At 38.2% G+C, this 23,921-nt stretch overlaps 2 pseudogenes; both read left to right on the top strand.

The window, feature by feature from the left end:
• Positions 1-5,468: 5,468 nt before the first annotated feature.
• LOC114508423 lies at positions 5,469-8,640 on the top strand (annotated as a pseudogene).
• Positions 8,641-21,860: 13,220 nt separating this feature from the next.
• On the top strand, positions 21,861-22,331 carry LOC114508424 (annotated as a pseudogene).
• The last annotated feature ends 1,590 nt before the right edge of the window (positions 22,332-23,921 follow it).

Genomic DNA, 23,921 nt, shown 5'->3' with positions numbered 1-23,921 from the left:
AAAACAAAAGACCTGTTCCTAACTACACAAAGTTACAGCTAACCAAGGACCATTTGTGGTATATAATTAGTCCTATCATGCTGAGCAAAATCTCTCTTAGAAATCAGTTGCATCAGAGGTTTATTGGTAAGAAGAACAATTTTCAACACATGTGCTGTAGGAATTTTTAGAAAATGCAATATCTGACTCTTTAGTCAGGGGCAATGACCTCTTTCTCCTTAGATTATTATATTAAAAAATGACAACAGCTGTCAAGTGTGAATGAATCAAAATGTTACCTGTTTTTTTTTTGCCATATTTGCAAAACAATATATTTTTGGTGTGCTGCAGAATTTTATGAATTAGTTTACATGTGTCATGAGATGGAAAAAATTAAAAATTGTTGGTATAGAGAGATTGACTCAGGGGCTGGAATTCAGAAAAAGCCTGATCATTTTTATTTTGTAAGGCTGGTTCCCTGGAATGACTTCTTAACTAAATTTGGAAAAGCTTAAGTAATATGGATTTTTGATGTCCAAACCAAATCTACTGAACCAAATTTTCTGATATATTTTTTATATAAAATATCTCTAATGATTCCTATGCAAACAACTTTAAACTCGTCAAAGGACTAACATTTAGGAATCATTGAATAGTTGTTAACTGATTAGTTTTGAAAAAGATACAGTTTGTATAAACTTTATTGTTTTTAATTTCAAATGAAATTTAGTAACATTTATATGTATATTTTATAAACTCCTGTCAGCTGTTTTGTAGTTTCAAAACTACATGCTGTTTATAGACATTTGGAAGGAAACAGAAAGTTTACCAAAATATAGGCAGCAGAGTTACATGATGATGTATTATTTTGATATTTGTATAATAAATACATGAGGTCTGTCCAGCAGGTATCCAGCCATGTAATATGAAAAATAGAGACATTTGTTGAAGAAGATACAAGATATGAGGAACATCATACAGGGGACAATAATACTTCAGTCCCCTTCAAAGTAGGCACCTTGAAACCTCACACAGTTTACACAATTGCCATCAGCTGCCCCATTGTATTTTCCTGAATCTCATTGAGGATCTGAAATCTCTTCCCTTTCAAAGGTGATTCTAGTTTTGGGAAAAGCCAGAAGTTGTAGGGTGTCAAATGTGGGCTGTAGAGGGTGCTGAGTCACCTGGGTGATTTAAAATTTTGCCAAAAATCTCTGGAGGTGACATGATGTATGAGCAAGTGTGTAATTGTGATGAAGCTGCCAATCACCAGTTGCCCATAGCCGTGGCCTTCTGAATCATCTGAATAGTTTCTACAGAGGAATGTTCAAGCTTCATGCCAAATTGGATGTTGATTTGTTGCCCTCCTCGCTCAGTCATTTTGAATGTGATGGCCACACAGTACACATGCTCACTCCATAATGTCTGCTGCCCTTTCTGTCTAGTACAGTGAAGTTATTGTTCACAAATGTGCATTCCTATCTCCTTGGCCAGTTATATTGATGTTGTGCAAACCGTTCTCATTGTATTAACAATGGCTATGCTTTTTCTGGATATACCTTGTATAATAGATATATCAGGATAAATAGAATAAGAAAGAAGTGAAGGGACATGGAAAACTAGACATTTCAATAAAAAATTCACTGTGAGCTATCAGGTGAATAACACACTGCCACTGGCTTTGAACGGCAAACAGAATATGTGCCATATCCATGTCGAGACATGGACACTGGCCGCATTCCAAACACAGCTTCTGGAATTTTTATGATGCCTGCTTGTACAAATGAGGCTTTGCTGTTATCACTACTTTCCATAATGAGCTATGTACTCACTATGTTATTACCTTCTTGTTTATTATTTTTGAGTATATCATATTGATCAAGCTTAATACACATTCTTATATCCAAACTTTCAAATGGACAAAAGTAAGCTTTCAAATATATTACTCCTTTGACTGGAATACTGACTTAATGGCCTTGCAGTAAGTACTCATACAGTGGGGAATGATCTAATTATAGGATGTGTATTTAAATATAGTGCATGTTTGATATTTAACAATATCAAAATATTAACCTTAGATATTAACCATCCACTGTCTCTGAGTGGAAAATTATTTCTCTGTATTCTATTATTTATCTTTGTTTTGTTTGTGGCATAAATTAGTGCATTCTCTGAAAGGCCCAATTGATAAAACTAAAATAATTTGTGCATAAAAAAGTAGAATCTGTTGTTTCTAAGATATTTCCAATTTTTAAATGAGCTGCTGGATTCCATTTACCCTCATAGATACTTCTGGATTTATGGTACCAATTTATAACCCAATATTATGAAAATGCATTACAACTTTATTTTTAATTTATTTTTTATTAAGTATAATTTATTGATGATCTTTTTACAGTTGTCTCCTTTTTTCCTTTTGCTCCACTATATCCAGCACCCAAGTTCCCTCCAGCAATTCACACCCCTTAGGTCATGTCCATGGGTAATACATATAAGTTTTTTGGCTCCTTCATTTCCCATGCTACTAACATCCTTGTCTGTTTTGTCCTTATCAATTATTTTTCTTATTCCCTGTACCTTTTCCCCCATTCTCCTCCTTCTCCCTCCCCAGTAACACTCCATGTGATTTTGATTTCTATAATTCTGTTTCTTTGTAGACGTTTGCTTAGTTTTCTGTTATTTTTTAGGTTCTGTTGTTGATGATTGTGAATTTGTTCCCATTTTACTGCTCATAGTTTTGATCTTCTTTTTCTTAGATAAGTCCCCTTAACATTTCATATTGTAAAAGCTTGGTAGCAATGAACTCCTTTAACTTGACCTTATCTGGGAAGCACTTTAGCTGCTCTTCCATTCTAAATGATAGCTTTGCTGGAGAGACTAGTCTTGGATGTAGGTCCTTGCCTTTCATAACTTTGAATACTTCTTTCCAACCCCTTCTTGCCTACAAGGTTGCTTTTGAGAAATCAGCTGATAGTCTGATGGGAATTCCTTTGTAGGTAACTGTCTCCTTTTCTCTTGCTGCTTTTAAGATTCTCTACTTATCTTTAATCTTGGGTAATGTAGCTATGATGTGCCTTGGTGTGTGTTTCCTTGGTTCTAACTTCTTTGGGACTCTCTGAGCTTTCTGGGCTTCCTGAAAGTCTATTTCCTTTGCCAGATTGAGGAAATTCTCATTCATCGTTTTTTCAAATAAGTTTTCAGTTTTGTGCTCCTCTTCTTCTCCTTTTGGCACCCCTATGATTTGGATGTTGGAGCATTTAAAGTTGTCCTGGAGATTCCTGAACCTCTCCTCATTTTTTTGAGTTCTTGTTTCTTCATTATGTTCTGGTTGAAAGTTTATTTCTTTCTTCTCCAAACCATTAGTTTATGTACCAGTTTCCTTCCCTTCACTGTTGGTTCCCTGTGTATTTTTCTTTATTTCACTTTGCATAGCCTTCATATTTTCCTCTATTTTGTGACCATACTCATCCATTTCTATGAGCATCCTGATTACCATTACTTTGAACTCTGCATCTGATAGATAGGTTGGCTATCTCCTCTTTGCTTAGTTCTATGTTAGGAGTTTTGATCTGTTCTTTTATTTGGGCCATATTTCTTTGTCTTGTTGCAACAGTTATGTTATAAGGGGATGGGTCTTATGTATTCACCAGGACAGGACAACCCATGTTGCTCATTGTGGCAGTATATGTGGGGAAGGTGTCAGGGAGGGGATACTGCCACTTGCTGAGCTCTTGCCCTACTTTCAGTTACTTCACCCATTGCCCACAAGCAAACTGGGCTCTTCTGGTGCTGATTCCTGGGTGGGTGGGTTTGTGTGTGTTCTAGAACCCTGTGGGCCTCTCCAACAAACTCTCATATGAGGCTGGGAGTTCCTCCCACTGCTGAAATCCCCACAGGTTTTTACAACCAGATGTTTGAGGCTTTCTTTTCCTGTGCTGGACCCTTGGGTTGTGTGGTCTATCTTGCTCCCCAGTTGTTCTTTCTTGTTTATCTTCATGGAAATGTGGGACCACCCTGTCTGCCAGCAACTACCTTGCCCACCTGGTTCTCCAGCAGCCACCTTGCCTTAAGTCCTCTCCACTCCAGCTGCCCATCTCCGCCCTCCTACCTGTCTGGATGAATGTTTCTTCTTTAACTCCTTGGTCCTCAGACTTCCATACAGTTTGATTTTTCTGGTTATTCTGGTTGTTTCCTGTTTTTAAATTTGTTGCTGTTCTTTCAGTTATATGAGAAGGCAAAATGTATCTACCTACACCTCCATCTTAACTGGAATTCACATTACCACATTAAAATGAACCCGGGAAATATTTGGGAAGTGTGGAAATTTCTTTTCAGTGTATTGTTTTTAATTATTATTTTAAGCATTAAAATGCAAAAGATGATTATTTTGACATAATCTTATGCAAATTATTTATTATTTGGTCTAAAAATAAAATGAAGAAACTTTGAGAGGCATTTCAGTGGATTATTTAGTGAGCTTAAGAGAATGCTTACCACACAAAATAGAGTCAAATTAATTTTTCCCTGGCCATTGTCACTTTGAATCATTACTTCTGTTATTTATATAGGGCAGCACAGTGTTTTAAATTTGCCACTAAAAGGTAAAATCCATATCTTTTCCCACACTATTATGGATCACCCAGCATACCTGCTTTTAGCAGATATCTACTTTTCAAAAAGTGAATATTTGCACATTTGAAGCAAGGTGTCACATTTCTGCTCCACTGACTAGCATCACTTTAAATCTCTTGGATCCCATCATCTTGTGTTTTCTCAAGTCACACTGGCTTTTCTATGTGACAAAATATACAGTGATGGAAGGTGACAGAAAAAGTGTAATGCAATATGACACATCAGAAATTTAAAGGGTAAAGAGATTAGCTCTTAGATGTCAAATTAGATAGTGTATATCTAATCCAAAATGAATCTGGCAGTCACTAATGGAGTGAAAGGTACAATATTCATGCCATCTATGAAACAATAAGTGCTGAACTTCATCAGCACATAGTTAGCTAACTCAGAGATATGGTGTGGAACATAAGAAATCACCTTGCAAGATCATGGACCTGTAGTACACTTCAAGGTCATTTCATGATGACACTGTTTATAAAGATGATTAATTGATGTGACTCTTCCACAAAGAAAGCAAGTATTATCAATGGTTTCTGATTTGGAATATATACATGTTGTATTTAAGAAACTCTTGTTTTTAAAGAGAAGAAGTTATACAATGACATTACTTATGTTATGGTTGGTGCTATTATATCATACACACAAAGAATAAAGCAGTTTAAACCATAAGGAATGAGGTAAAAAGAATCTTCTTAATAATAAAAGATACAGATTTCTAAAGATTTAGTTTGTACCTCTTGTCATAGAGATTAAGTTTTAAAAGCCTTGATATTAACCCAAGATTTATTCCATGCCCTCTCGAGGAGATAACAGTAAGTGAGGATCAAACGAATAATGAGTATGGGAGCATGGGTAAGATGGCGGCGGCATTAGATGTCCGCACCTGGGCTAATGAGAACCGCCACCAAGCTCCAGTTCTGGCTGGCTCCTCAGCCTTCCTGCTTTGCTGAGTCTGGCACTCAAGGGCTCTTGACTACCACACACTGGGTTGTCATGGAGGATGGAAGATCCAGCAGTAGATTCACCAATGAACTTGAAGCATCCCCATGACTTAGTCATATTAATGAGATAAGAAACAACATTTAGCCACCTCAAAGAACTGGAGAAATAATTAGCTGCTAAAAATAATTCACATAGAAGAGAATGCAGATAGAGACACAGGGCTGAAGAAGTGACATAATGAAGAGTATCTAGACTACATCAAAGCCAAAGTACTCTTAGGGGACCTGGATCTGTATGAGGGCACATACATAACTTTGGGAAGCAAAGATATCAGCCCTGAAGATTAAATAGATATGGAATCTCTTGTCCCTCCAAACCCTGAGCAACCTGATTACACTAAAATTCCAGAATTTCCATATAGCATACATGCTTTCCAGCACTTATGAAGTGTACAAGAAAGAGTTCATCTTTCTGCACCTCTTCTACCTAAACAAGATCCAGTCTGCACATATTTATTTAAACAAGTAGCAAGGAATATCGATGACATAGATCACCTTATTCATGAAGGCCTGTAGAACTCTTCCTCATAACATGGCTTCATCTTACTGGAGAATAAAGAATGAGCCATGTCAGGCAGTGGAATGTGCCATGTAAGCACTTTGCTTCTCTTCCAAGCATAATAAAGACACTGCTCTGGTCAACATGGCAAATATTCCACACAGAGCACATCTTTGCTGATGATGCTGTTGTGGTACACACACTCTGAATGACAGTGACTGCTTCACCAGCTATTACACCTTGGGAAATATATATGCAATGCTTAGGGAATATAACCACTCACTGCTCTGTTATGATGATGCTTTGCAGGCCAAACCTGGGTTTGAGCAAGCTATAAAAAGGAAGCATGCTGTCCTGTGTCAGCAAAAACTGGAAGCTCAACATAGATCCCTCCAGTGAACACTGGATGAGTTGAAAGAATATCAAATCAAAATGACCATTACCTGAGGCATCAGATAATCCTGGAGAAACATAAGCTGATTCAAGAGAAGCAAATCTTAAGGAATATCCTCCATGACATAGAGATGGCAAAAGAGGCACAATTAGGAAATCATTAGATACACTGTCTGGTCAACCAGCAGCATAGTTTACATTGCCAATGGGACTGACCTGTGCACTACATTCATGGAGATACCCTTGAAAATGTGGATTACATTCAGTTTGGTGAAGATTCATCAACCTCCTGTATGATGTCTGTGAACTTGGAAGTTCCAGCAAATCAGAGTGACATCAGTGATTTGATCAGGTTTTCTCCTGTAGCCCATTCTATTCTCTAGATCTGGGGCAGGGACTCTGATGCATATAGGGACAAACAGAATATGCTTTGGACTAAAAGAGTAGTTTGTGTGGAAAGTTTCCTCAGAATCCCTGTGGGTAGAGAATTGCCAATGTATTTTCTGCCTCAGGAAAACAAAGGACTCAGGATCCAGGAACTCAACTGTGATGATTATTCTTCAGGAGAAAAGGCTCACACCCCTGGCTATGCCATAACTGACTCTAGAAGAAGCCAGACTTTGTCTTACTTAGTCAAAAAATTAGAGGTCTACATGGATCTGAAGACCAACATGCCAGATGAGCATGCATGAAAAATTTTGTTTTCCTGTATTGACAACTACACCATCTGAGAGGCAGGAATTGGGTCTTCCTTATTTCATGCTATTGATAAGCCAAATGCTCCCATCTGGTCAACACTCAATGAGGCTAGACTGTACTGGAGAGCATTAAAGAAAAATACTTTTGCTATTCATGTCTTCAGAGAGCTTTGAATTTCATTCCACTTCAATACCAGGACATTTCTCTTGTGAACTTGGACAAACTTTTGATTCACTATGGTCTTCATCTTGATTCTGTTAAGCTTCTTCTTCAAGCTTTGGCCATCAATAGCTCTAAGCCTCTCACCTTTTTGAGCCTGGCAAATGCTTACTTTGCTCTGAAGAGTATCACTGGGGCATCTGAGGCCTTTAGGCAGGCTTTGAAATCAACTATCCCGTGCTCAGAGAGTGAAATTAACCTGAAGTTGATTTGCTGCATGCAGTTTTATCCTTTTTTGTAGAACATTGTCTCTTCTGTTTGTAGTGGTACTTGTCATGCAAAACCCTAGACAACAGACATGACAAACAGAAATATTTTGAGAACTCACAGTTACTAGATGCTTCTGAAGAAGAGTTCCCTGAGACAGGAACAGAGGAGGACCCTGAACTATCTGTTGAGAATTTGGGGTGGGGAGTACTCACTTGTCTTTAGATTTGAAAGTACAGTTGTTAAAGAAAGCAGTGGATCTGAAGATACAGTGAAGTCAGATAAAAAGAAATATCAGAAGAGATCTTGGCTTTGGTGGGTGAATTTCAACAGATATAGCCTCTGCAGGCTTTGGAGGGCCACTGGAGATGAAAGGGCAGCATCTGGACTTATAGGAGATATGGGTACCAAAGAAAGATCCTTGGACAGAGGCACCAAAAGCTCTTGCTATGGAGACTGCAGAAGAGAAGATGACAAAGCAACAGCATGGATCACCTTCCACGTCAAATGCGTAAAGAGCCCCAGAGGAGATCATAAAAAACTACTGGGAGAAAGATAGAATCAAAGCAAGCAGAAAATGTACATCACTACCAAGCAAACCTGGAGATCACTGATCCAAAGGTGACATTTCCTAGACCACAAGGAAAAAAGCGTGACTATCAGGGTCTTGGATGGCCCACCCCAGATGAGTGTGTCAAACTCTGCTGGGTAGAGCTGAGTGCTATTGTGAGTACCTGGCTTACAGTTTTTTCAAAGAACATGGACATCAAAGAACACATAGGCTTTGCCACTCCAATCCAGAAACTAGCAATGGAACCTGTTTGCGATGGCAATCTCCCACCAGCATGCTCACCCTGGACCACTTGTACAGGGTTTCCAACCTAGCCAGCCTACACTACACAGGCGAAGGTCAGTTAACAGAGTATTAAAAATCTTGACAAAAACCAATATCCTCAACAGTCACTTGAACAGAATGACACCTGAATTGCCAAAATTTTGAAACAGAAATGATGGAAAACAAAAGCCAATGTAACAACATCTTTAAAGCTAGAAGAAGATAATGACAAGCCTGGGATTCTAAGCTACCAAAAAACATGCACCAAATATTAAAGTGAAATAAAGATGTGTTCAAACAGAAATTCAGAGAATTTGGCACCAGTAGACCTGCACTGAAATTAGAATTAAAGGGAGTTCTTTGGGAAAATGGTCTCAGATAGAAATATGAGCATGCAAGAGGGAATAAAGAACATTGGAAAGGAAAATATAAATGTACAGTAACTATACAAAATATTAACTGTAGTGCCCTGAGGAGCTTCAGTTTTATAGATGCTGAAACTCATGGTAACAGTAACAGATGATGGGAGGGAAGTAAATGGAGTTTTAAAGTCAATTGATATCAGCCAAGTAGTTAAAATGATAACTTGCATGTTTTAAGGTGTAGTCTAACTAACTAAAAATGGTTTTAAAATTAAACTAAAACTTACTTGAAGGAAAATGGAACAATGTAAAAAGATTTGATTATTTCAAAGAAATACAAAGGCACATAAAAATAGAACAAAAATAGTAAATACAGAACCCAGTATATCAGCAGTTAAGTGCAAAAGATTATATAATTTAAGCATGAGAGACTTCTGTCAAGATGGTGGCAAAGGCAGACATGGCTCGCCTCTTTGTAAAACCACACAATTTACAACTAAATATAGAACAATCATCACTCAGAACCATCAGAAATCTAGTTGAATGGAAGACTGACAACTACAGAATTAAAGAAACCACATCCATCCAGACTGGTAGGAGAGGTGATGAGGCAGAATGGTCTGGTCCCTCACCCATGTGTGGTGGATGAAAATTTGAGAGGTATATCTCAGGAGCCAGGAGTCCCAGCCCCCCACCACACTCCCCTGCCCAGGTTTCCAGATCCAGGAAAGTAAGTCCCCACAATTTCTGGCTGCAAAAACCAGAAGGCATTGATTCAGTGGGAGAACTTCTGGAGCCCTAAGATGTTCCTCTTAAAGAATCTACGTATTGACTCACCTACTCAGACTCATTCCCTCTGAGTTCCAGCACAGGATTAGCAGCTTGAAAGGCACCAGTGGCATACTGAAAGAAACGGGTGTCTGGCAACAGGCGAGCAGAAGCCATTGTCTCTTTTCTGAGCCCTCACCCCACAGAGCCACTGAACTTGCAAGCTAGTGCCACATTGGGACTCCATCAATCATGCTAACACTGTTTGACCCACCTTGGAGATCCCTAGAGACTCCAAAACATCCAACATATGGCCCCATCCAAGCTGCTTTTCCATATGAATGGCTGGTCTTGGTTTATGCTTCACAACTTCTTAAAACCTCTCAAACAAGTGACAGCTGGCATCAGGCAGTCAGCTTAGATTCATAGCTTGGATTCACCTGGAAATCTCCAAGCCCAGCACAAGTAGCAGCCATCTCAGGTTGCTTTATAGCTCAGGCAGGGTGGCCCAGGGAAAAACACGGGTAGGGGCTGACCTTGGCCTGAACCACCTGGGAACTCCAGGGCCAGCACACTCAGTGGACAGCTACAGACCACATCAGAGTACCACCTCCCTGCCCCTGCACAGCTGATCCTTCACAGAGAGCAGTAGTTGGTGGTCAGTGGTTACAGTCAATCCTTGCAGCTGATTGGCTGGGTAAATCCCTCCCATTGATCTGTCAACAGCAACCAAGGCTCAACTATAAGAGGAATGTGTATTCATCCCACATGAAGAGCACACCTCCAGTACCTAGCTTGGAGGATAAGAGAGGCTGTGCCACTGGACTCTACAGTCACTTACTATATTAGCCCACACTATCAAGACATGGAGTTAACACAGCTCTACCTAATACATAGAAACAAACACAGGGAGGCTACAAAAATGAGGAGACAAACATGGCCCAAATTAAAGAATAGATCAAATCTCCAGGAAAAGAGCTAAATAAAATGGAGATAAGCAATCTATCAGAAGCAGAGTTCAAAACACTGGTTGTAATACTTAGTGAGGACCTCAACAGTATAAAAAGATGAAGTTAAAAGCACAGGTCACACTAACTGAAATAAAGACCAGTTTACAGAAGAACAACAGTAGAGTGGATGAATCTGAGAATCAAATCAGCGACTTGGAACATAAAGAAGCAAAAAACAACCAATGATAACAAGAAGAAAAAAGACCCCCCCACAAAGATGAGGATAATTGAATCAACCTCTGTGACAACATCAAGAGGTTTAACATTCATGTCATAGAGGTGACAGAGGGAGAGGAAGAGTAAGAAATTGGAAATCTATTAGAAAAATTAATGAAAGAATACTTTCCTAATTTAGTGAAGGAAATAGACGTGCAAGTCCAGGAAGCACAGATAGTCCCAAAGAAGAGGGATGCAAAGAGTTTCACTCCAAGACATATCATAATTAAAATGTCAATAGTTAAAGATAAAGAGAGAATTCTAAAAACAGCATAGAAAAGAAGTTAGTTACCTACAGGGGGTTTCCCGTAAGACTATAAGCTGATTTCTCAAAAGAAACTTTGCAGGCCAGAAGGGACTGGCAAGAAATATTCAAAGTCATGAAAAGCAGGGACCTACAGCCAAGATTGTTCTATGTAGCAAAACTATCATTTAGAATTGAAGGGTGGACAAAGAGCTTCCCAGGCAAGAAAAAAAAAAACAAAAAACAAAAAACTAAACGAGTTTATCATCCCCAAGCCATTATTATATGAAATGTTAAAGGGACTTATTTAAGAAAAAGAAAATCAAAACTATGAACAATAAAATGGCAAAAATGCATATCTATCAACAATTAAATATAGACACAAACTAAGCAAACAAGAAGAATAGAGACAGAAATCATGGATACACAGAGCCTTCTGATGGTTGCCAGGTGGGAGGGGAGTGTGGGGGGGATGCGTGAGGAGGTGAGGGGATTAAGAAGTACAAATAGGTAGTTACAGAATAGCCATGGGGATGTAAAAAACAGTATAGGATATGGAGTAGCTGAAAAACTTATAAGTATGACCCATGGACGTGAACAATGGTGTGGGGATTGCCTGAAGGAATGGGTGGGGGCTGGGTGGAGGGGGGCAAAGGGGGAAAAGCTGAGACACTGTAATCAATAAAATATAATTTACAAAACAAAAAATTATCTAATTAAAAAAATGTTAACCAGAATCATTATTTCTCTAGTCTCCTGGTTGATATTGTTTAGTGATAATGAAAGGTTGCTATTTACCAGGCAATTTCCGTGGAATAGATACAATAATTTTCCTTATCAAAGTCAAAAAAGTTTTTTCATTTATTTATCATGTTACAATTTACTATTTACAATTGCTAACACTTTCCATTATGGCATTTTGAAATAAAGATTATAGGGGAAAAAATCCCTTTTGTATAACGGTATCCACTTTTCAAAGAATATTATTTAAAAAATAATGAAATATTTATTCAATTTGGGAAACGAGTGCTCCATCTCACTCATCTGTCATTTTACTTTATCCCTCATCTCTTCCTCCTTCACTATTTCAGGGTTGTTGATTCAAAACAAATGATCTCTGTGGAGACATTTAACCCTTTTTTAAAAGACTTGAAGACACAGAAGCTCTTAATCTTAAACTGCAGCAAAGTCTTTTATCTTTCTCCATTGTTTAAAGGTATTTAGTTCTCTAATGTGAGAGGTTAAAGAACAATCTAATATAAACACCAGATTGATCACTTGCAAATGAGCTACTTCTGCTTTTTTCTATCTTTTGTTGTCTGAGAGAGGTTTGTTTGTCTGATTTTTGTAATCAGGGAATTTCTGAAAGGAAAGCTATTTATTATAAAGAGATCTAAAGAATAATTAACTGAAATCTCTGTCAGTCTGGATGAATAATTGCTTTTAAGGCTGATAATGGAAAAAAGTAAAATGGAATTAATATTGCTAAGAAAGTCACTCAGAGTGACAGTCAAAAGGCCTTTGAGGAGGAAATGGGGCTCATGCAGACTTTGTTCATCATGAGCCTCAGTTCAAGGCTGAACCATAAACATTCTGGAACAACTGCTACAGGGACTCATTGGCTTTTACTTTCTCCTTGTAGTTTTTACCCCCTCTTGTTTGCATATTGGAACTAATCAGTCCTTCTCATCCTAGGCAGTTCTTCATTTGCATACAAAATTACATTTTGTGGTTTTGCCTTTATAAACCCTACCTTTCTTTTTCTTCAGAGTATACTTTGAGCTGCTACCTGAATCTGTGACCCTCTCTCAAATTCCAATGCTTTTGCTCAGATAAATGCTAACAGCCTATTTTTTATAGTCTATTAATATAATTTTATCAAAGATTAATGAAAGTATTGGGAGAATTACAGTTTAGTGTATTAAACTATTCCATTTACTTAACTTTTCATCTCAGAATAAAAATATCATAATAAAAAGAGTTAGTATGTTAATAAAAATAACTCTTTCCATATCCATTTCCATTTGTATGTTTTATAAAATATCAATGTAAGAAATATTGAAACCTGTAAGAATTTTTATATAAGTTTATTTGAGCTAAACTAATGACAATTGCCAGGAAGCAAAACCTCAATGAATTGGGAAAATGACCATTTGTACCTTATTTTATGCATTACAATCAAAAGAGAAGACTTAAGTAGGTTACATGAAATCTATTGGCGACAGATTAGGGAGGTCAGGAGAAGCAAAGCTGGGGAAACCTCTGGGATTGGATGAAAAGTAAAATGATAGACACATATTTCTTTTACATAGGTGGATACAGGAAAGTTAATAGTCATAAATTAACACCATAACAAACACAGTGAGGATATTTGTAGTCTCCCTGTGGTGTTGTGCCTGTGCTTTGCAGGGTCTAGAAAAAGGAAATTTGATATCATAGATGCAAAGAGAAAATAAGTTCCATTAAAGTAAGATTGACTTTTGTCAGGGGAGATGTTAAAAAGAGAAACAACAGGTACAAAATGGAGTCACCTGTGCTAGACAATGCCCCCCTCCTCTCACCCTACCTCACCCCCATCGGCAAAACCAAGGCTTAATGACTAAATTAATTGCAGTTTCAGCCTTCCCCAGGAATGTAACTTTTAATCAATCTGAAGTTACCTGGTCAGCACAAGTGAGGGTAATCCACCTAAGACACCTCTTCCATTTCCAAAGGAAGGTGACCTTGACAGAAATAATCCACTCTTTGATAGAAATGTCCTTTTCCCATTCCCTTCTGCCTAATAAAAAACCCTTCCATTTTGTACAGATCTTTAAGAGTTCCTTTCTATCTGATAGAAAGGATGGACACTGCTTGATCCATTACTTGTGGATTAAAACTAACAATATCTTTAAATTTACTCGCTTAAAATTTGTTTTTTTTTTAAACAGATTTGGTGGCAGTATAGAAGATTGATAATGACTTTGGGGATGAGAAACACAGGCATGGTACCCATGAACCCTTTAGAGTTGTGGATGAAAAGAAGCCACACAATAAATCTGACAAACTCAAGGGAGGCCTGTATGATAGCCTTGCAAATTCAGAGACCTAACGTGACCAAGTAGGATGGACTGAATAGAGACAGACTCATAGAGAGAGAGCAGGTTGACAGCTGTTGGGGAGGCTGTGGTGGGGATGAAGGGATTGAGAAAAATAGAAAAAGAAAAAAATAAAGAACTGATGGACATGAACAAAAGTATCATGACTGCTGGTGGAAGGGAGTGAGTAGAAATGCAAGAGGGTACAGGGAAGTAATGGGAAAATATAATCGAAATGATGAAAAAAATAAACAAATAAAACTTTCTAACTAAAAGAAGGTCATGGCAGGCAGTCATGTCCTAGGCTAGAACCTTCCCTGACAAATATTAATCTTTACCTTAATTGAGCCTGTCTATCCTCTTTTGGCAAGTGGTTCTTCACAAGTGGTTCAGTGGCTGGGGCTCACTGAGGCTAGCTGTTGCTTGTGTGAGAGGACTTAGGAAGTTGTGAAGCATGAGTCATGACCAACCATTCATATGGAAAAGCCATTGTTAACAGCTTGGGTGGGCCCATAAGTTGGGTGGAACAGAGTCTTAGGGGCTCTCCAGGTGGGACGAACAGTGTTAGCCAGGTTGATGGAGTATCAGATATGGCATCTACCTGCTGGCTCTGTGGCTCTGTGGAAGGAGGGTTTAGAAAAGGGACAATGGTTTCTGCCCACCTTTCTGTCTGTGAGAAAGCTGTTCCCCAGCTCTTGACTTGAAGCCAGACACTTCAGTTTCTCCCTGGATTCCACCGGTGCCTTTCAAGCTGCTACCCCATTGCTGCAGATCTGAGAGAGTAAGTCTGGGTAAGTCCATGTATGAGTTCTTTAAGAGAAACTACTTGGGACTCCCAGAGTTTCTTCCACTGACTCAATCCCTTCTGATTTTTGCAGGTAGAAGTTATAGGGACTTTTCTTCCTGATACTGGATCCCTGGGCTAGGGGACCTGGTGTTGGGTTGGAACTCCTCCTTCTGGAGATTTCCCTCCCAAATTTTTATTTACCACACATGGATGTAGGACCAGCCCATTTTGTGTCTTCACACCTCCTACCAGTCCAGATGGATGTGGTTTCTTTAATTCCATAGTTCTCAGTCTCCTATTCAACTCAGTTTCTAATAGTTCTGAGTGATGGTTGTTCCGTAGTTTAGTTGTAATTGTGACGTGGCTACGCAAGGGGTGAGCCACGTTTACCTTGTTTACCTGTGCCTCCATCTGACCAGAAGTCACCTTAATTCTTCTTTTGTGATTGTAATGTATAAGATAAGGTGAAAAATTGCCATTTTCTGAATCACTTTCTCAATTCATTGAGGTTTTGATTCTGGCGGTTGTCATCAGTTTGGCTCAAATAAACTCATAGAAATTCTTACAGGTTTGGATGTTTTTGGCATTGACATAGCTATTTTCTTTATCTTTTCCAGGGATCATGATTAAGTTTCTCTTGATTCTGAGCTCTGCTGTCATTACCTCAAGCTCCAGATATGATTGGTTTTCCAAAATTTCCAATTGTGAATGAAAAACTCCAACATTGACATTAAAATAATACCTTCCCCACCCATATTGCACCTAGTGGTCTATTATCAAAACTCTGGTACAGTGCTTTATGTCTCAGCTGTAGTCAACTGAGACGCTGCAAAAGAGATTTGTCTCAAAGGCCTTATGAGAATTCTTCAACATCAACTTGAATGCTACCATATCTGCTCCAAAGGAGGGCCTCTATTTTAGCTCTTTAGAGTTGACAGGGCTCCAAGGGACTCTCTGCTAAACTAAACTCTACTCTTATAAGACAACAAATTCCTCAGAGTGGGACAAAAGACAAAAACAAAAAACTTTCATTCTGGAGATATCTAGTAAAGTTCAAAGAGCATTTCTATCCAAGGAAGTACAAATGGCTCGAGGACCTTTCAGTGAAGATATTCTTTCATGCTATGTGATATATCCCCGGTCAATCTATTAGGTAGGGATCTCCAGTCTAAGTTAAAGCACTAACACATTTTGTCTCCATGGAGATCACACCTTTGAATTTCCTGACCAACCTCAACCAGACCTTCTATGTTTCTTAAAATCTGTTCTTGATATAGAATAGGAAAAATTCCAACAAATGTCCCCAAATTTAATTGAACTTCCCAGAAATCTGTGGGCTATTTCTATAGTGACACTCAGAGAATAAAAAGTGCTGAACCTATAAAAATTTAGACATAACTAAATCTCTTCCTAAATTGCCTTAATATCCACTAAAACCTGAGACCATACAGGGTCTCACCATCATAGCAGAAGATCTATTCATTCAAGGGCTGTTCAATCTCTGTACCAGACCCCATACTATGCCGTATTTCCAGTTCGGAAACCTAATAAGTAAGGATGGCCATGTGTTCAGGATGTGAGACCTTAACAAGGTAGTTATACCTTGTTTTCCAGTTGTCCCAAATCCAAACTTCCTTTTATCATAAGTTCTACCAAACTCAAGATGGTTCTCCACTGATTTTAGTTCAGCCTTTTTCAACATCCTTATAGATCCCAATGAACAATACCTATTTGCCTTTACTTGGAACAATCAACACTAAATCTGACAGTCATACCTCAGATATATGACAGCCCTTCTTATGTCTCCCAAGCACATCACCAAGTTTTAAGCACCCTCCAATCCCCTGGGAAATTGACCATATTACAATATGTAGACAATCTCTTGCTGTGCTCAGTTACCAAAGAAGTATCTATAAGGGATTCCATTTATTTGCTGCAACGGTTAGCTTAAAATATATATAAAGTCTCTAAAAACAATTATAATTATCTCTAGACACTGTTCATTACCTAGGTCATAATTCATATGAATCAAAATTTAAGAATCAAAGAATTCAGCTACCTCCAAAAAGAATTAAGCTAATCCAAAAATTCCTTAGACCCACAACTAAGTGAGAGCTTCATGGACCCCTAGATCTGGCTGGCTTTCCTAGACTATGGGTTCCTTTTTTGTTTTTGTTTTCTGTTGGCTTCCACGCTTCATAAGTTTACTAAAATTTAGTCCTGGCACTGCTTCCTCAGGAAAATAAACATAAGGGGCTTTTATAAAACTAAAATGAGAACTGCAAGAACCACCTGCCTTAGGGCTACCTAACTATTCATAAACTTTCACCTTATTTGTACATGAAGGAGATAACCAAGCCTGGGAGTGCTTATGCAAAAACATAGGTCTATTACCTTTTATAGCAGACAGCTTGACTCAGTTGCTGCTGCCTATTCTTACAGCCTTAAGGCTATAGCTGCAGCTGCAGTTAGTAGAAGTCTCAGCAGAGTTAACCCTAGGAAATGACATTTATTTACAAACTCCACATGCTGTCCAAAGTCTTTTTAATTCTGATTTGACTCAACATTTCTCTGTAAACAAACTAACCTCTGTGAGATCCTTCTGCTTTTAATCCTGTTATGTTACTACCCCTGTGTGAGGAAGGCCAGTCCCATGACTTCAAGGTAATAAATAATGTCCATTTGGAGGGTACCATGTCCTGATTTACAAGATACTCCTTTAACTAATCCTGATTTTGTTTTGCTTCTAGGCCCTACTGTAAAAATGAAAAAAATGGAATTATGATGCTGATTATGCTGTTATAACCAATGCAATCTACTTGGAAGAGAAAACCTCTCACAAGGTCATTCATCGCAAGAGCAGAGATCCATGACTTCAACAGACCATGCTAGTTATAAAAAGGAAAAAATGTTAATATTTATCCTGATAGCCAATACGCCTCTAAGGTTACCTATGATTTGGGAATGTTGTGGAAAGAAAAGATTTTTTTAGGTCCACAGGGACCCTAATAAAAAACGAACAAGTAAATGACCTTCTTACTGCTTTCTCTTACCTTACTGCTTTCTCTTACCTTACTGCTATCATAAAAATTGAGACTCCCACAAAAAGCACTGAACATGAGTATATCAGGGAAGTGCCCTAGCTGACTTCTGTGCAAAAGCAACAGGATTGGAATGTACAAAGGTTGTGGCACATGTGGATAAAGTCCATTTTGCTTCTACAAAAATGATTCCGTGGTGCCAGACTTTTGCAACCTTAATGTCCTTGGAACATGGAAATAGTCTTTTCCTCAATCAGAGAAGTCATGATGGGCAAACAATGGTTGCAAATTAAATAAATAACCGGGGCTGTGGGAAACCCACAACAACCACTGGATTCTTCAAGGAACCGTAGAAAACCCCATTTTTTTATATTTCTTTACCCACCATGGTTTAGTTAAAATGACTCAGAATAAATAAACATTGGTGATGAGACTTCCATAAAATTGCAAAAACCATTTACTACCAATGTTGAGTCTTTAAGGCCCATAATCCTTGAAAACCTATTTTTGTTCCCAGAGGCCCTGAACCTCCTTCCTCTGGGCACATTGGACACCTGCAGCTGGACTTCATTCAACTGCCACACATATGGGCTATCTAACTGTCCTCATTACTGTATGTATGTTTTCCAGGTTGGGTGAAGCCTTTCTCTGCCATAAAGCTGATGCTCTCACAGGGACAAACTGTTGGAAAACAAGTTTCCTACTTGGGGTATAGCAAGCAGAGAGATTGAGGCATCCACTTCACCAGGCAAGTCATTCAAGCCTCAACAAAAACAGTGCAAACTTCTTGGAATTATCACTGTCCCTATTGCCCCTAATTATCAGGCATGGTTGAAAGAGTTAATGGTCTCCTCAGACACAAACTCTCTAAACTTGCTGAAGCTACCAGACTCCTTTGGCCTAGGTACTACCCCTGGTCTTGCTGACTGTTTGTAGTACCCGCTTTTGGAAACATAAACTCACTCCCCATGAAATAGTCACTGGTAGCTCAATGTCTATTAGTACATGACCCTCTGCTGCTCTTTTGTTATCTCATGATAGGATCAGCTACTGTGAGTCTTTAATGTCTAACACTAAATCATATCAGCAACAAATTAGAGAAGCCTTCCCAGATCCCAATTCAAAGGAAATTGTTGTTCATAGTGTGGAGCCTGGTGACTGATTATATTAGATGTAGTCAAATGAAGACAACCTTCAATCCTCATTATGAGACACCTGACCACTGATATTGCCGCAAAACTAGAAGTCATTGGGCTAAATAAGGCTCTACCTGACATCTGGTCCGATACAGATGCTGGAGACCTCCAGATCAAACTGATGAGAAAGAGAAGTAGCTGACATCAAAGCAGACTACTTCCACCCCAAACACTGGATCAAGGCTTCATACTTTAAGAAAACATGAATTCCTTTCGTCTTCTCTTTCTTTCCTTCACCTTGGCATTGGTGTAGAAAGCGCCATCATCCATACCTTCAGGCCAGCGTTTTGGACTGCTGGATTTGTCATCAACAATTCTGATCAATCCGTGATGTTGGAGATCTCCTGCCCCTCCCTGTGACTGATTTCTCTGCTATCCCTAGTGCCACAGTAAACTATGATCAGCTTCCACTAGAAGTCTCTCACCAAGTTTAACATTTATGGCCAGGTCATCCAGTGCCTTATTTTTACTTTTCTCAAATTATAACTAAACTTGCCCAGTTAGATGTAAGTACCTAATAAATCTCAGTACATTTGCACCTCCGTGTTCTAGTGACTATCTAAATCAGATCTTTTCCCAATTACAAAAATATCCCAACAACAGTACCCATCTTTGCAAGGTTTTAATATTTAGAATAGCTCTTTGTTTCAGGCTAGATTTACATTCCAAATGGAGTAAAAACCTAACTGACCCTGGCTTGAACAGGTAAATGCAACAATCCCTGCACATAAGTCAATTAATAGTACCACCTTGATGTGATGAGAAAGGTTTGTGCCCTGACAGGGTTCAACTTTGTCTGAGGTACTTATTATTCTCCTTGGGCCTATGAATATCCATATAGCTGGTATGTAACCAGTCAATGCCTCTTAAGAATCTAACTTTCCCCCTAGTGGTTCACAAATGGACTGAAACACCTCAGCAGTTAATTCCCTTGACTTTACATTGTTGAGTTAAGAATGTCCTACTAGGGAGCATTCATGATTCAGGATTTGATTCCTTTGCCAGAGCCTGCTTCCCTGGTGAGGAATAAATGTAAATGATGCTATGATCAGGAACCTCTCCTTAACTCCCGAATATATTGCAGAATCTACTGCCAAGACAATAGCTACCACAAAAATTCTTAGACTCTCTGACCCATTGTTTTTGATAATAGAAAAACCTTCGATTATCTTACAGCCAAGCAATGAGGTGTCTGCATGTGGCCTGCACAACTTGTAGTTGGATCAACACTTCTGGGCAGGGTGAGACTCAGCTACATAGATCACAAACAAGTCACTGGATTAAGAAAGTGATTACTTCATTGTGGTCTTGTTTGACTTAATTGGTTTGGGTCTTGGAGACCATGTTTTGAAGTTCACCCCAAACATTGGGGAATATCCTACTTATATTAATCATAGTAATCTCCCTGGTGTATTATGTTTTCTCAAACACCTTAAATGCATGTTTGCAGCTGCCAACCACCAAAAACAATGATCTTCCTATGACTGGAATACCAAAGAAGGAATGAAAAGAAAATATCTGACTAAAAAATGTGAGCCCAAGTTCATGACCTGTGAATACCACACAAAAAAACTAATAAAAGCTACAAGAACTACAGAGAGGTACCTGGAAGAGGCATCTAATGCCTTAAATTTTGATCACATCTTTCAGTTAATCTGAGAGTCCAATCAAAAGGGGAGGAGAGAGAGAAAGAGAGAAAGAGGGAGAGACAGCGGGTGAGAGAGAGGACCCTATCAGCAAACCAAGACTTGATACTTAACCTAAATGCAATTTCAGCCTCTCCCAGGAATGTAACCTTTAACTAGCCAATCTGAAATTACCTGGTTTGATCTAGTGTAGTCATCTGCCCCACAGACCTCCCCTATCCCCCAAAGAAGTTGACCTTGCCTGAAGTAAGCCATTCTTTGCTAGAATGTCATTTTGCCACCCTCTTCTGCCTATAGAATATTTTTATTTTGTACAGGTCTCTCTGCAAGGTGGGGTGCTGCCTGACTCATCGATCATTGAATAAAGCCAATTCAATCTGTAAATTTATTCAGTTGAATTTTGTGTTTTTTAACAGAACATATAATAATAACTTAATCTGTTAAGAAACACATGGAAGCTATACATCCAGTATTTAATAAATTGTTGCCTAGTCAAATATTTAAATGACATTCAATCTTTCAACCAAACTATTTTGTATGTTTAAACATGTGCACAGAATATTTTAAAAATAAACTTTTCTTAGTAAAGTTTAATTCTGTGCCATTAGGCGCCTAAAGAAATCCCCAGTAAAACACATTGTTTCAAGATGCAAGAAAATATTTTGATCTCTGCAGATTACAGAAGGTTAGTGGGAGAAACCTCAGATTACTTAGAAGACCCATGTGAAGTGGGAGCACATAGGTGCAGTGGAAAGTTACCTCTGACATAATATTCTGAAGGTATTTGTCTGCTGGGCTGGAATGATTCACATGCCTTGTTCACGGACCTGGACAATCTCTCCAGTTAGCAGGTGCCCCCATGCTTGTCAGATATCGTGGCTTCATCATCCTGTAAGGACCATCTTATCATCTGTGCCTACAAATCAAAAAGAAAAAGACTTAGAGAATGAACAACTAATTTTTACATCCAAGATTTTTTTTAAAGAAAGAAAAAGTCAGAAAATTAAAAGTAGTTTTTCTCTCTCGCTGGTGGCAGAGTCTGGACTGGAATGGCACCTTGCAAGGGGAAGGAAAAGAAGGAAGAGCAGGTCATCAACCTCAGACCTCAGGTGGCTGAAGAAGAAAATGTGTTTGGTGTCTGCCTCATCTTTGCATCCTTCAGTGACACTTTCATCCATGTCAGTGATCTTTCTGGCAAGGAAACCATCTGCCATGTGACTGGTAGGATGAAAATAAAGGTTGACAGAGATGAGTTCTTCCCATACACTGCTATGTTGGCTGCCCAGGATATGGCCCAGAGGTGCAAGGAGCTGGGTATCACTGTTCTCCACATCAAAATCTGGGCCACAGGAAGAAATAGTACCAAGACCCTGGACCAGGGGCCCAGGCAGCTCTCAGAGCACTTGCCTGCTTGGGAATGAAGATTGGACAGATTGAGGACTTCACCCCTATCCCCTCCAACAGCACCTGCAGGAAGGGAGGTCACCATGGCCACCATCTGTGAACAGGAGTCCTCAAATTATTGTTTTCTGTTAATACATTGCCTTTGTGTCAAAAAAGTACTTTTTGAACTTTTTCTTTTTCACAGAAAAAGTACATGTTAGTTTCTCTCATATTCCACTGGTGAAAATAATTCAGAATTTCATAGCAAAATGAAAGGAGGGTATACAGATATAAAGTACCTGTTTGGGCACCTGTATTTCCACACACAGTGTGTGTGGTAGAAGTGACTCATGACTCTGGCTGTCAGTGGTGGCTCTCAGCCAGACCAGTCAAACATCCACAAAAGATTTACTTCTAGCTTCACCTTTGTTATTTAACAAATGCCTAGGTATAGGTTTTCATAATTATACTTGAAGCACTTAAAGAAATACCTTAGGTCTATATATCCCTGACATATCAGAAGATAACTAACCGCTAGCAGAGTACAGTTATAATTAAAATAATTCACATCAAACTAACTGAGCCTGGGATGTAGATTTTTAAAATATACATATCTATTTCATACTGTGTACTGAAGTACTTTTAATGTAAATTTCATCATGTAACTTGCTAATATAATATTTACATATAATGTGCTTTTCATCTAACCAATTTTAAATATCCACAATTATGCAATAATATCATTCACTGATCTTTAAATCTTAGGGTGAAAATACAAAAGACAATTATTAGCACAAAAGAATCAAAGGAAATTTTTATTATTTGTGTAGAAAAGAGAGCTTTGGGTTATTAATTACTAAAGAAGCACCTGTATTTTTAGAGACACTTACAAAAGGAAGGATTCTTTCAGCTTGAGCCCTGTTTATAATACTTAAAGAATCTTTTTAAAGTCTATCATAACTGTACAGTGTACTAAAAAACTTAAACTCATGCAATGCATGAAATTTAGAATTATGTATAAATATCTCAACGAAACAGAGGATTCTTGCAAGTGTATCATTGCAAATTATACTTAATCCAAATTATATTTTAGTTAAAAAATGGCTTCCAAATATTTTTAAAAGCATTATTGCTTTGCTTTTTCAACAGATATTACATGACTATGTAATTCTGTTAAAATAATTGTACCCAAACATAAGGCAAATGTTTTTATGTTTTTAAACTGGCATGGCACTATGCGAACAAGTTCAGAGGTTTGAAATAAATAAACAAATGAAGAAACTGATTGTAACCTCTATGTTAGAAGATTAAAAGACATAAGAAGTCACAAAACACGTGACTGACCAACTAAAAACAAATGCAAAACTGAGGTAAAGGCCAAAATTCACAGTATCCAATGGGAACAATTAGTCCATCCCCGAATGAAAGTGTGAAGATAAATTCTCTCTGTAATTCATGAAATCAATGTTCTATCTACTAATTGAAAAAACACTGAAAATAAATATATCAACCTGTTACCTAAAACTATACAGTTTTATTTTCAAAAAACAAGGAAGGATGAAATTGGAGGTAGAATTGCAGGTATATTTTTAGTGCACTATATATTCTACTTAACATATGAAAATGTACTTAAAACAATTATTGCATATTCTTATATGATTACAATCAAAGTAGATAAACGTAGTTTGTAGATAATTAAGGAAACCCTCTCCAGTAATTGTGGCAGT

This window comes from Phyllostomus discolor, chromosome 11 (genome assembly GCF_004126475.2).
Source record: "Phyllostomus discolor isolate MPI-MPIP mPhyDis1 chromosome 11, mPhyDis1.pri.v3, whole genome shotgun sequence".
Taxonomy (NCBI): domain Eukaryota; kingdom Metazoa; phylum Chordata; class Mammalia; order Chiroptera; family Phyllostomidae; genus Phyllostomus; species Phyllostomus discolor.
The sequence above is the reverse complement of the archived record's forward strand: the minus strand, read 5'-3'. Positions and strand labels throughout refer to the sequence as shown.